This window comes from Heliangelus exortis, chromosome 6 (genome assembly GCF_036169615.1).
Source record: "Heliangelus exortis chromosome 6, bHelExo1.hap1, whole genome shotgun sequence".
Lineage (NCBI taxonomy): Eukaryota > Metazoa > Chordata > Aves > Apodiformes > Trochilidae > Heliangelus > Heliangelus exortis.
Window position 1 is genome coordinate 22158791 of NC_092427.1, and position 12351 is coordinate 22171141.

A 12351-nucleotide genomic window follows, 5' to 3' on the forward strand; every position below is an offset into this window, starting at 1 on the left:
TGTTTCCTTTTTCCACCCTCATTCATTTCTCTAAGCTTTGCCTTGATTTTCCCTCTCTCATCCCTGTATGTTTCTCAGAGCTGACTTCTTTCCTAACCTGACTGTCCTCTAGTCCTTCTCAACCCTTCTCCTCAATCAGAGGCTGCCCTGCATGTACAGTGACTCCTCCCTGGCATGTGCCTTCTCCTTCCCCCCAGCCCCCTTTATTTCTTCATGTCCTACCCCCAGCACTACCCTAAAGTGATAAGCTGCTTTTTCTCCTATCATCTCATTTCCCACTTGTCATCACTTACTGTTAACAACCTGGAAAATCTTTATGGGCATTTTTATGCCCTTAAAATTCATTCAGTGTTATATCCAGTTCTAAAGAGAACCAGCCTTGCTCACCCCTTGGTCCATACACCAGAGTTCTGCACCATGCAGTCTTCAGTGCTTCTCTGTTCAACCCTAAGCAACCAAAAAACAACATTTGTGCTGCTTCCCTAAGGAGACTGATTCTCAGCAAAGATTTACTCTGTGATGCATGTTATCTATTTTTCTTTGCTCTATTTAATCACATAACTCTTATTATATCACTGTCATCACACGAAACAATGTCCATAATAGCAAAATGCTACTGCATTTTTCTTCATGAAATGAAGGGGGTGTTTACACTGAAGTAGCTGGTTCTGTCTCACCAGCAGTTTTCCTCCTCACCTTGTGGATGATGAGCAGTTGCCCACAGCAATATAGAATATTCTCTCATTAAAATGTTTTGTGATTCTTTCTGCGGAGGCTGCTACAGTCTAGCTACATAAATTGTACTCTGTTGTCTCCTGCCACTTCTCATTCTTTACTTGAATATCTGTCCTATATTCTCATGACTTTGGGTCATTCCCTCAGGGCAGGAGCAGAAAGCCTACATGCCAGTGTTTTCATTTCCTGTTCTCCTACTTGAGAAGAGGAACAATGACTCTCACTGTGCTGTTTTTAAGGTTCTGTGATAGCTTCAAATCCCACTTCCCACCTGCATCCCTTCCCATTAGGTGTGTAAACAAGCTAAAGCCCTTCAGGATGTTGAGATTTCAGTTTGAAATGCAGATCATGTTCTCTCCCATTTGTTTGCCTCCTTTTGCTGATATATTGGTCTGATGTCTCCCATAGGCCTGTGGGGCATGCTGTAATATTCTCTTCATCAGTTTGCTACCAAGGCTCAGCTCAGCAGCAGGACAAACACCTCCCTGTAGAGCAGATCTAATGAGATTATTCCCTTTAGGATGTGAGTGTGTGTGGCTTTACTTCTTGACTCAAGGTCAGGCACACATGAATCACTTTTCCTTTTTGGGATGCTGCTTGATTTTCTTAAAGGAAGGCAAAAAAACCCAAAACATGCATGAAGGGGTTAAGCCAAAATCTAACACATGCAAGTGCATTGACCTATAAATTTAACCAACAGGCACTAAGTGGCAAATTCATCAGTATGAACAGCTTGCCCAGACAGGTGGAAGATGCCCCACCCCTGAAACACTCAAGGTCAGGTTGGCCAGGACTGAGCAACCTGATCTGTTTGAAGATGCCTCTGCTCATTGTGGAGGGTTTGGACTAAACGACCTTTAAAGGCCCTTTTCAAACGAAACCATTCTTTGATTTTATAATTCTAAATACCACTTCAGATCTCGTGACTAATGTTTTGGACAGGCTGGCTCAGGGCACTGATATCTGTCTAGGCATTAGACTGTCTCTATCTGGTCTCAGGAGCTTCTGTGTCTCTGCTTATGCAGCCCTGTGCCTGCTTGCAATACCTAAAAAAGTACCTAACCACTTCTCCAGAACACAGAATGGACCAGTGAAGGTCATGTGTATATGCTGGTGGCATGGAATACAGATCTATGGGATGGCTTTGGAAGATTTGCTGTCTTGAATAACAACTGAAAAGATAATAAGCAGGTTCCTGCCCTTCAGGGTATACTGGGAACAGGACTGTGAGCATATGCCTGAGTGTGCAGGAGGCATTTAGAAGAGGGTTGTGAGTGGCCTGGGTTCATCAGGAATGCTCCAGGGGAAGGAGGATACCTCCTGAAGGCATTGCAGTTCCCCTGTAGCCAACACACTGCTGAATGGGCCTTTGTTACCAGCACCACTTATATCGAGGTTCAGCAGGGAGGTCCTCCTGAATGGATAGGAAATATGTAAAACCCACATAAAGTGGAAACCTGGGGAGCCAGACTGTTAGTGTGTCACCACTTGTAGAGCAGTGCATAACAGATACATGCTGATGAGCTGGGTGACCATGAAAGTTATCTGCCTTTGGATTTGAATTTAGTTTTCTTTTGGGTGTGACAATGATGAATTAAACACAACATGTAAAAGTTTCACACCTTAACTGTTTCAAAGCCCATATTAGGGTGGAGATTTCTGTTATGTGGTTATCTGGTCAGCTGTTTTGGCAGGGCTGAATTAGCCACACACTGTGGTGGTACTTGGGGTTTGTGGTGTGATTTTTATCTCAGCATTGTTGTGATTACTTATAAAATGTAAACTTTTACTATCACTGTCTCCAATAGAAACAGCCCCCAACGTTCTGATACATTCTTGCATGTAAGAGATAAATATCATGCTGAAAATTGCAAGGGCAGGTAAAGCAGCACGACACTGGCTTGGACTTCGGGGAACACTGTCTAGGGACACACATGCTGTTCCCAGCTAACTTGAAGTGCTTTTGAAAACCCTGCCTTTCAAGTGTTTTCAGTCTGGGCTTTGCTAGGCCTAGGCAGCTCAGGCCTTGCTGGGTTTGGAGGGGTAAAAACAAAGAAACCACAAACCCTCCTCCATTTTATTTCTATTATTCAGAATCTCACAGGTTACTGCCCCCGGGAACAAACTGCTTTGTACATGGAGGCCAAACTGCAGATGGCAGTGCTCCCACCTACAGAGATCACTTGCTCCATCATGCTCAAGGCTTGGTCCAGCCACACTCCTCTTGTGGGTGCCAGAAGAAAGACACTGGGCACACCGCAGTGCTGTCACCCCTTGGGCTCCTGTGGCAAATGTCCCTGGTTTCACCGGGACAAAATCACAGGTCAGCCACGGAGGACAGACCATTGGCATCTCTGAGTCAGCTGGAAGCTGTCCCAAGCTGGTAACAGATGTGTCTCACCTCATATCCATTATAAAGCAGGTGAGTCTTTGGGGTGAGGAATTTTGCTTCCTGGGGCTCTTCCCTCTTGGTCTGCTGCTCCCTCTGCTACGCCCGGGGACTGAGCTGAGTATAAGCTTCTATACATCAGTGTTTCTGTTAGTTTTGTTATTTCACTAAATTTGTTTGTATTTCAACTCAAGGGGCTTCTCTCATTGTCCTGATTCCCCTTCTTGGCTGGGGTCACTGAGTTAGAGACCAAACTGCTTCCGTTTAACCGCAGGTGTGGGCTAAATAAAGAAAGCAAGGGACGGGTGAAGGGTTTGTTTCCCCTTCGGCAGATGCTTCCCGGAGCTGCCTTTCAGGCTGAGCTGCCCTGGGTGCTGTGAAATGGAGCAGGTTAAGCAAGCGGCTTAACCTGCCGCTGCCCGCTAAGCCAAGCCCATGGTGCAAAGCCTTCTCCATTCCACTGCTCACCCACCCACCACCTGAACCCCCGTTCAGGAGGGCCCATCCGAGAGAGAATCACCGAGGCTGCCCTCCCCCTGGAGCCGGGGCGGTGCCCAGGAGCGCACAGCGCTGCCGGGGGATCCCCACAGGCCGCGGTGCGGCTGCTCCGGCAGCGGATGGAGCTGCTGCCCGCGGCCGGGGCGGAAACTGCAGGCGGGGAGCCCGGGCGGTGGAAGCAGGGAGGGGCCGGGAAGGACCGGGGAGAGGCTGGGACGAGGCCGGGAAAGGCCGCACGAGGGCGTTGGTTGCTCGCCGAGGAGTCTGAGCTCTGGCGGGGCCTCGGCGAAGAGACAGGCCTCGGGGGAAAGCCAGGTGTGCTGTGAGAGGCTTCACCCCGACCGCGCTGCGCAGGTGGTTTTTATAGGGAACTATTTTTAGGTGCCAGACGGTGGTCTCTTCCACCTTTGTCTCAGCACAGCATTGCCCTATGGTGCCTTATGGTGCAGCCATCCAGGGTCACACTGAGGTGCTCAGCGTTAATTCCTACCTGCTACGGAGGTCTGGCTGCTCTCTGTGATGTCCTAGAATCTGGTGTGAGTCTCCCCATTTACATGTGTCATTATGTTGAGAAGGGGTTTTTTCATCCAAAAGAAATTCTGAAACCTCCCCGGCAGAAACCTGTGCAATGTTTGTGTCTCTGATGCTGACACTTGAAGGGGCAGGGAAGGTTTCCTAGGGCTCAGAAGGTTTTAAAATGACTTTTTCTAAGTCATTCTTAGCTGAGAATGGCCTTTTGTGCAGGAATTTGACCACTCTTTTATCTGTCCTTGTTAATTCGATGAGAAAGAGCAAGCTGTAACAGCAACCTTCCTTTGCCAAGAGGCAAAGCAGTTTTAATAAAAGTCACTGCTTTCTTCATGTCACTGTGATCCATTCTGGTTATTAGCAGTCTCTCCTCAGGGACGTGGGTGAGGATTGATGGTTCCAGCCAAAGCCCAGGTTGTCTTGTTAGTAAAACTGACGATTTATGGAGTAACAATTTACGGAGTCTAACTATACTGATGAACCTTTTGAAACCAGAGCAATTAATTGATATGATAAAACATAATACTCATGATCAGCATAGTTTGTGTGGCCATACAGGGGCTGGATACCTGTAACATGCAGAACATGTTAAAGGAAGTATGTGGTACTGGCCTGTGTGTGCTAAATTGGAAAAGAAGACAAAATTCTCACATGAGGCCAAACCTCTCATCAAATCCTCAAGAGATTGAGGGAGAGGATCATGCTAATATCTCATCCCAGTATTGATACAAAGTCCAGGATATACAGGAAATTCAGACCAAAATGAGTTCTGTCAGAGCAACCCTGAGTATGGATCCTGTCCAGAAACAGTTCCCTGCAGTCACACAGGTTTCAGTGACCAAAGACATCACATTCTAATCCAATCTGCAAGACAGACACAGGATCTGTAGTACAAGCAGAGCATTTTACAGTATGGTGCCCAGGGCGGTTCTGGGCAGGGCTCTGTCCTGCCTGTGTGAAGACTCAGCCCCTGCATAAGTTGTTAGAGTGAATAATGCTTCTGATCAGCTGTTGGACTGACATTCTTCAGGAAGGGTGGTTTGGCTGGGAACCCCTGCAGGGCCTGAGAGTGGTTTCATCCCAGTGGATGCAGCTGAATATGCTTTGGCTGAGGGGCAACTGAAGGAAGACCAGGTAATCACAGCAATGGAACTGCAAGTGTGTGCTTCATGCAGACTGAAGAATGAAGGAAGACATCCAAGCTTCCAGGGAGGCAGAAGGAATTCCCAAGAGGCGAAACAGAATTCCACAGTATTTGCTGCTACTCAGCAAATCAACATCAAGCCTGAGAGCAAATACTTACCTGCAAGAATGCAGGAGACAGAAGGGGAGTTATCTGTAAGCCTGCAGATGTGTATGCCATTTGTTACAGACTACTTTTAATCCCAGGAGGAATAGCTTAAAAGCTTTTGGTGTTCTTCAGGAGCTCACTGTAAGGGAGGGGGTCTAGACAACCCTCTTGCAGCCAGCTTGGATGCTGTCACCATACGAAAAAGAATTTGGAATAAAATATAGAATGACATTGAGCTAAAATTAGACATCAGTTATCTATATTCTCTAGAAAACAAAAGAGATTGAAATGACTACTCTAAAACTCCACCTGAACCACAGTGATCACTATGGAACATTCTGATAAACTGGTCTTTGTCATGGAAAGGCTCCAGATTTCCTCACTGAAGTCCCCAGCTTCCATGCACCTGGGAAACCAACACGGCTACTTCATAAGAATAAGTTACACAATTTCTTAATTGCTGAACCTGGGCCTTCAAGATACTACACTCTTCCTCATTTCTAGGGCTTTCCACTGTCACATTACCATGTCACATCATCTTGAGTACCAGGGACTTCACCCTGAGAGTGCAACAAGAGGAAACTGAAGTGCATGCAAGTTAGCAAAAGTTTATAGGGCCAAGGCACAGCACTCTTAGCAAGAACAACCGGCTCTGCAGCTGCCCAGCTCCCATCTTGATCAGCTGTCCTTTGCCTGTAGGGTACACACTATACAGTTCTGGGCTAATATATTCAAACTTTCTCTTAACTGGATCATAGAACAAGCCTGAGTGCAAGAAGTATCTGGTTACATTCAGGTAAATTGTGCAGTAGCTAATGTACCTTGTCCTCAGCACCTTCCTAAGCTCTGCTCAGTCATGTCCTAGCTCGGTCAGATGTATACACATTGTATAGGAATGTTGCAGCTCTCTGCTTGCTTGTGACTGACTGCTGGCAAACAGGCTTTTCACGCTTGTCTCTTTGATCCATCTCTGTGGTTGCTGGTCATTAAAAGTGAATGTTTGCTTAGGGGGCTTTTGCTGTCCTAGCCAAAGTGCTCCTCCAGTTTTGGGTCTAGCCTTAGGCAGTTCTCACTGAGCCACAGCAAAGCACAGCCATATCCAGAGGAGTAGTCAAGCAGCCTGCTGCAGCCTGGTGAAGCTGGGAAAATAAGGGTGTCCATATCGTTTGTATAGATACTACAAAATCCTGGATTTTCTGCGTCTTCACCTTAGCTGAGTTACCAAGACATCAGGTCAAGCAAAGTCCTCAACCTGCAATTTTTTGTAAGTATTAAAGTCTTTCAGGATAGCATCACCATGTGCTTTTCTTGTTTCATTCCTCACTCACTAAGGACCCACTGTTGGATTCTGATCTGGGAGACAAAATACTTGACATACAATTTTTTAGTTCTCATCTGGTACAGCCAGCCCTTACAATTACACCCCTGAGTTGTTTGGATGACTATCAGAAAATGTGAAAGTTGGTGTTTCTGTATTCTCACTGGGTTGATACTGCTGCTAAACATTAATGTTACTTTAGCACTGTTCCCAAACCTAACTGGAGAATTCCTCAGAAATCCCCTTCTGACTTGTTTTGCTGCCAGGCCAGGAATGGAGCTATATCTCACCAAATAGCCCTGGAAAATGTGTTGTGATAAACCTCAGTGTTCTTCCTCTGTAGATCTGTTGATAGGTCAGCTGCTCATTCCATTGTTTCAGGTGGCCACTGAAAATTCCCACGCATGTGTCCTCTCTCTCTTTAATTCCAAGTCAACAACCCTTCCTGCTGCCTGCCCTCTTTGGTTGCTAGAATTCCTTGCTCCTTGTCTGCTTGCTGTACTATGGGAAGCCCATAGCAGCCCATAGCCCATTGAGTTCAGTACATACCACAGAGATCAGCATCACAGCTTTTGTTAGCTGAACAATTCTTCCTTTCTGTGTGCTGCTGTGCATCTTCAAAGATGCTGTTGGGTGTGAATATGTTCCTATTGGTTATCCCAGATCTTTTTTATGTCTTATATATGTGCCTGATATTAGAGAGTGCCTGATTTGGCCCAGCAGTTTTTAAGCACTGTGTGTTTTGTTGGTGTTCACAGTATAATGGGAAGTGTACAAATGTATTGCTACTTATGCAGGCATCTTACTGAACATGCAATCAACAATATAGAATTATTTAGCTACCAATCCAATGACTTGGTCAATTCATGTCATATTGATTTAGGCATTTAGTTCTACAGGCCATTGGTTTCTTTCCTTCTGTGCTAGGCAAGAGAACAGCTGTAACAAAAGTCAGTCACTCCACTTCTCACTGGGTTGCTGTGGTTACACGATGTTTTCTCATTACATCAGTGAGGGCTTTGTAATGCTTGCATGATAAGGCTGTTTTGGTGGCTCTTTTGCTTGAAGAAAAAAAGAAAAAATTATTTGACCATTTGCATCTTTCCTTCTGTTGTAACTGGGTGATCAGTGTTAGTGGCTTACAGAGGAACAAGTGGTGATTTTTGTATTAGCTTTTTAATAAGGATACAAATTATTCTAGTTGATATGGAGACATAGTTATTCTTTCATCTAAGAAAAGAAACATTTCACTGTTTCCAAGCTTTGAAAACTAGCTACCTTAGGTATCACCTTTTTTTTTTTTTATCTAGGGTTTTTTGCTGTTTCCAAGGCTATTTGAATTCTTTCAGGTTATTCTGTTTCTTTTGTAATGCAGAACAGCTGATCTTCCTTGCTTACCTGGACTCAAAGTCCACAAGTTTTCAAAATCTGACAGCATAAATCCATGGGAGGGGAGTATCCCTCAGGATTTTTAAATACAAAGACACTACCCATTGAAATTCCTGAGCTGCTGGTAAGGGAAGCCAAGGACATTGTTTGATGAAGGTTTCATATAATAATTGATTTTCTTGATTTTATACTCTTCCCTGACATTTGCCCTTGGTAACTGCTGAAAAGTGGACAGTGGGTTGAGTGCATCATTTGTCTGACTTGCTATGGGTTTGGTTCTGTTCTCAGGCTCTCATTGTTGGTGACCGTAATAGCAATTTGGTTTTATAAATAATATCCAAGCCTAAAAAGTGCTATTGCACATCCTGCATATTGTTTGGAGCTCATACAGTTGTAATGCCTTATAGCTTGTTGTAATGCCTGCCAGCTTATAGGGAAATGGTGCTATTTTGGGGTGATCGTGTAGGTCAGCAATGCAGGTTCTCTGACTGACCTGCTGTTTCCATTGCAAGCCAGGCAGTTCACTCATGTGAGTCTCCTCCAATAGAGTCAGTGGTGGGAGCAGTCAGATGAGCTCAGCACAGCCAAAGGAATCAAGCAGCCCTGAAGAAAATCAGCACAGATCTCTGAGCAGCCTGCAGCTGCTCTTGAAGAGAGCTCTTACTTGAAGAGAGTAATATCCTGTATCATAACAGGTTAACTGATTAATTACTCATCCAAGGGCCATTCCTGATTTCACAGAGGCTGGAATTGTTTAGGCTCAGGAAAAGGAAGCTCAGGGAGCATTTTGTTATTTTGTATAAATACCTGGTGGGAGTTGTAAAGAGGATGGAGTCAGTCCATCCTTAGTGGCCCTCGGTGGCATGAGTGTGTCTCACTTCCCAGCTGAGTACAACAGCCTTCAGGCATGGGGCTCTTCTCTTCTCTCTCTCTGGCACTGAAGAGAAAGTCTGACTTTGACCCAAAGAAAGTTTTGTCAAAAGTGGCTTAACTTCACACATGAATACACGCAGAGAGTTTTTTTAAATAAATGAGTATTCTTTGTATGAACCTTCTGGCCAATTCTAATTGGAGGTCCAACTCACCCGCTGCTGGGACATGGCAGCCATGTAGTCACATGTACCCGAGTGAACAGATTAGGGCAGAACTAAAGACGACTTTGCATGACTTGTAAAATGTCTTGATTTGAGATTTTGCTGGGGGTATTCTCTTTCAACACTTTAAAATAACAAAAATGCCATTCTATCTCTAGTGATCACATTTTATCACAGCATCAGTTTCACGTTAAAATAATTGAGAACAGCATTTCAGCAGAACATGGAAATATTTTCTAGTTACTTGACAGAAACTGGACACATAATTTTCCAGATAGCATATAGGTCTCAAGAAAATGTACTTCTGGATAAGTGACAGGTTTTTAAAAGAGTTTTTGTTATTACAAAATATGGGTTTAGGTAGCTGGGGAAGCCTTCAGGCATGTTCAGTATAGAGCTGTGCATGTTTCATGTGCATATTTCTACATTGCTGTATTTCATCGTATGTGTTTAATAGATTTAAATCCTAACACTTGTTTCCCACATTACCTGCTTCATGTACAATATGCTATTTCCAGGTTTTGCTCTTTCAGTTCTGTTGCAGGGAGAGCTTTCTGCAATGCTTAAACATTTCACTAAACTTTATTGTGTTTTTACTATTACATGATAAGGAAAATTTTGTTATTTATTCATGAGCTTAAAGCCACGTGAATGAGTTTTAGTGTGAATCTGAGTAGTTAGCTACAAGTGTCAAGGCTTTTAATCCATATACTGGCCTCCAGGACAACTAAATTCATAGAGTAAAGAAATCAGTATTTAATATTAATATTTCTTATTTAATTAACATGCCATTGTTAATATTTAATACTTTGTTTAATAAGTTATTAATGTGAAAGATACAGTTGGGTCCAAGTGGTGGTATCTAAAGTTCTATTTGTCATAATAATGAATTCACTTGTACTTGGCCTGGATGCTGAGTACTGCTTGCTCTGTGTGTTGGAAAGTAACATCAAAAGCATTCATGTTGCTCCATCTAAACTGACTTTGGGGGGCAAATAATTTAAAAGATACCACATTTAGAGAAGGCATTCATGCTATATGTGGTCAGGCTGAGTTCCTCTCACTTGCTCCAGGCTCTTCCTGCTGCAGCCTGACTTTCATTCAGGTGCCACGCAGGTTGTTACCCCCCTCTGCGTGTCATTCACCTACTGAGTAAAGCATTGCCTGTGTCCCCTCCTAACTCTTTCACATGTTTGTTCAGTGGGACACCAGCAATCTGGTCCTGGGGAGCATCCAGCATAAAAACAAAAGAGGAGAAAGGAAACACCTGTCCACACTTAGCATTATGACTACTGTCCTTCCAAGAACCACAAAGTAAAGGCTTAAGGTGTATTTCTAGCTGAGGCAACTGACTTTGTCCCTTCCCATGAAACAACCACAACTTCCTTGTGATCAGTGGTAGTAGAGTAATTGCAGTATTTAATTAAAGTATGTGAGAGTCTGGTCTTTTTTCAGCATCAAACATTAAGTAAAAACAAGAGAAACAATAATGGAAGAAATTTAAAGTGTAAATTATTATATTAATATGAATAATTTCACACAGGATATGTGCCTGTGGTTTACATATGTATGGAGGAGTAACATGAGTTGGGAACCTATTGGTAAATTTATTATAACAATAGTCTATTATTGCAGAGAGATGTAGAGAGAAGAGTTTAAAAGATGTTCGAGCTTAATGAGAGAGTACTAAAAAATTACTAGACAAATAATAATAAAATAAAATAAATTAGTTTGGTGTTATGTGAGAAAGGGAAAAAATATTGATTTTTGAAGCAGTCATCTTTGCTACAGAATTAAAAGTGAGAGAGCTCTTATAAGTGCTTCCCACACGATGTAACACCCCATCAAAGCTCAACTATGAAACCAGCTTATTCTGCTGGATACTGCTACATCTTTCCTGCATGTAAAACATTGTCAGCCAGTTTTGAGGTATTGAATGTTTCCAGAGTGTCAGTTACCAGAAGGATTTGATAACTAAGAGAAATTGTTTTCCTTTCTGAACTTGCTGAAGTACTGCTAATGTTCTGTGTTCTGTGACAGTTTCAAATAGGGATTTGAAGCAGATGAATACAGATGAAGTGAAGACATCTTTTTAGTCATGTAGTTATTGTATTTTGGGGGCTTAAAATGTGAAAAAATTACAACAGTGGGAACTAGAAACTGGATCTAACTGGTAAAAAGGCTACATGGCTGACTCTAGAAACATACATTAGGAGAAGAAATCTTATCAGAGCTTCTACAGAACTTCAAACATCTCAGCTTTCTCCACACACCAGCACATGAAGAGAGGTCTCTGCAATGTGCTGAAGGCCAACAGAGACAAACTGTCAGTGAGAATTTTCACAGGTTGGAATGAGGTTGAGGTGTTTCATACAATTTGTGCTGATGGAAGTGTCCAGCATTAAGTACTGTGGGAGTCAGTGGGAGTCAGTGCATACCAATCCCCTAGCACTAGAAAGGGAGACTTTCTACTTAGCACAGAAGTAAGCAATACTTTTGCTGGCCTCGGTCATCACTAGTTCAAGGAAGCTACAAATTCCCAAGCAAAAGCTCTAAGAGCAGGACTAGTCAAAAATTAGGGGGAAAATCTCAGTCTGATGTCAGAATACTAAAACATTTTCTAAAAAGGATATGTCATTAGGTGCTGTTTTTACAGGTAAACACTGCAAGAGCAGGTAGCACCTGGAAACATTGGCAGATTGAGAATGTGAATGTTTGTCCAGTTGGGGGTGGTTCCAGATGAAAGGACAGCAGGGGGAAAGTAAATCAAAAGAGCAATGAGATTTGGGGTTCTGGGAGCTGCTGCTACTGCAGCAGAGGGGTGTAGGGATTTGGATTCACAGTTATGGAGCCAAAAAAAAATGGATTCACAGCTGTGAAACTGATAGACATGCTACCAGTTTTTCACATTGGGAGGTGAAATTTTGATAGCAGAGACCCAAAGTAGGAGGTAGTACCTGAGAATGGTGAAATAGTTTTAAGCTTCAGCAGCTTTGTGTGTCAGCTAACATTTAGTGAAGGAGAGGGTCAGTGAGGTGCAAAGAAAACAGGATTTGAAACCAGAACTTGCTTTTTGTATAAACATGTACAGGAGATGCTGTCAAAGTCA

At 43.3% G+C, this 12351-nt stretch overlaps 1 long non-coding RNA gene across 1 annotated transcript; it reads right to left on the reverse strand.

Annotated features, from left to right (window-relative positions):
* Positions 1–7613: 7613 nt before the first annotated feature.
* LOC139797272 (uncharacterized) lies at positions 7614–9137 on the reverse strand. Its single transcript, XR_011726384.1, has 3 exons — positions 8956–9137; positions 8642–8751; positions 7614–7820 (listed from the first exon to the last, which is right to left on the reverse strand). It is a non-coding gene; the product is annotated as an uncharacterized lncRNA (long non-coding RNA).
* Positions 9138–12351: the final 3214 nt, after the last annotated feature.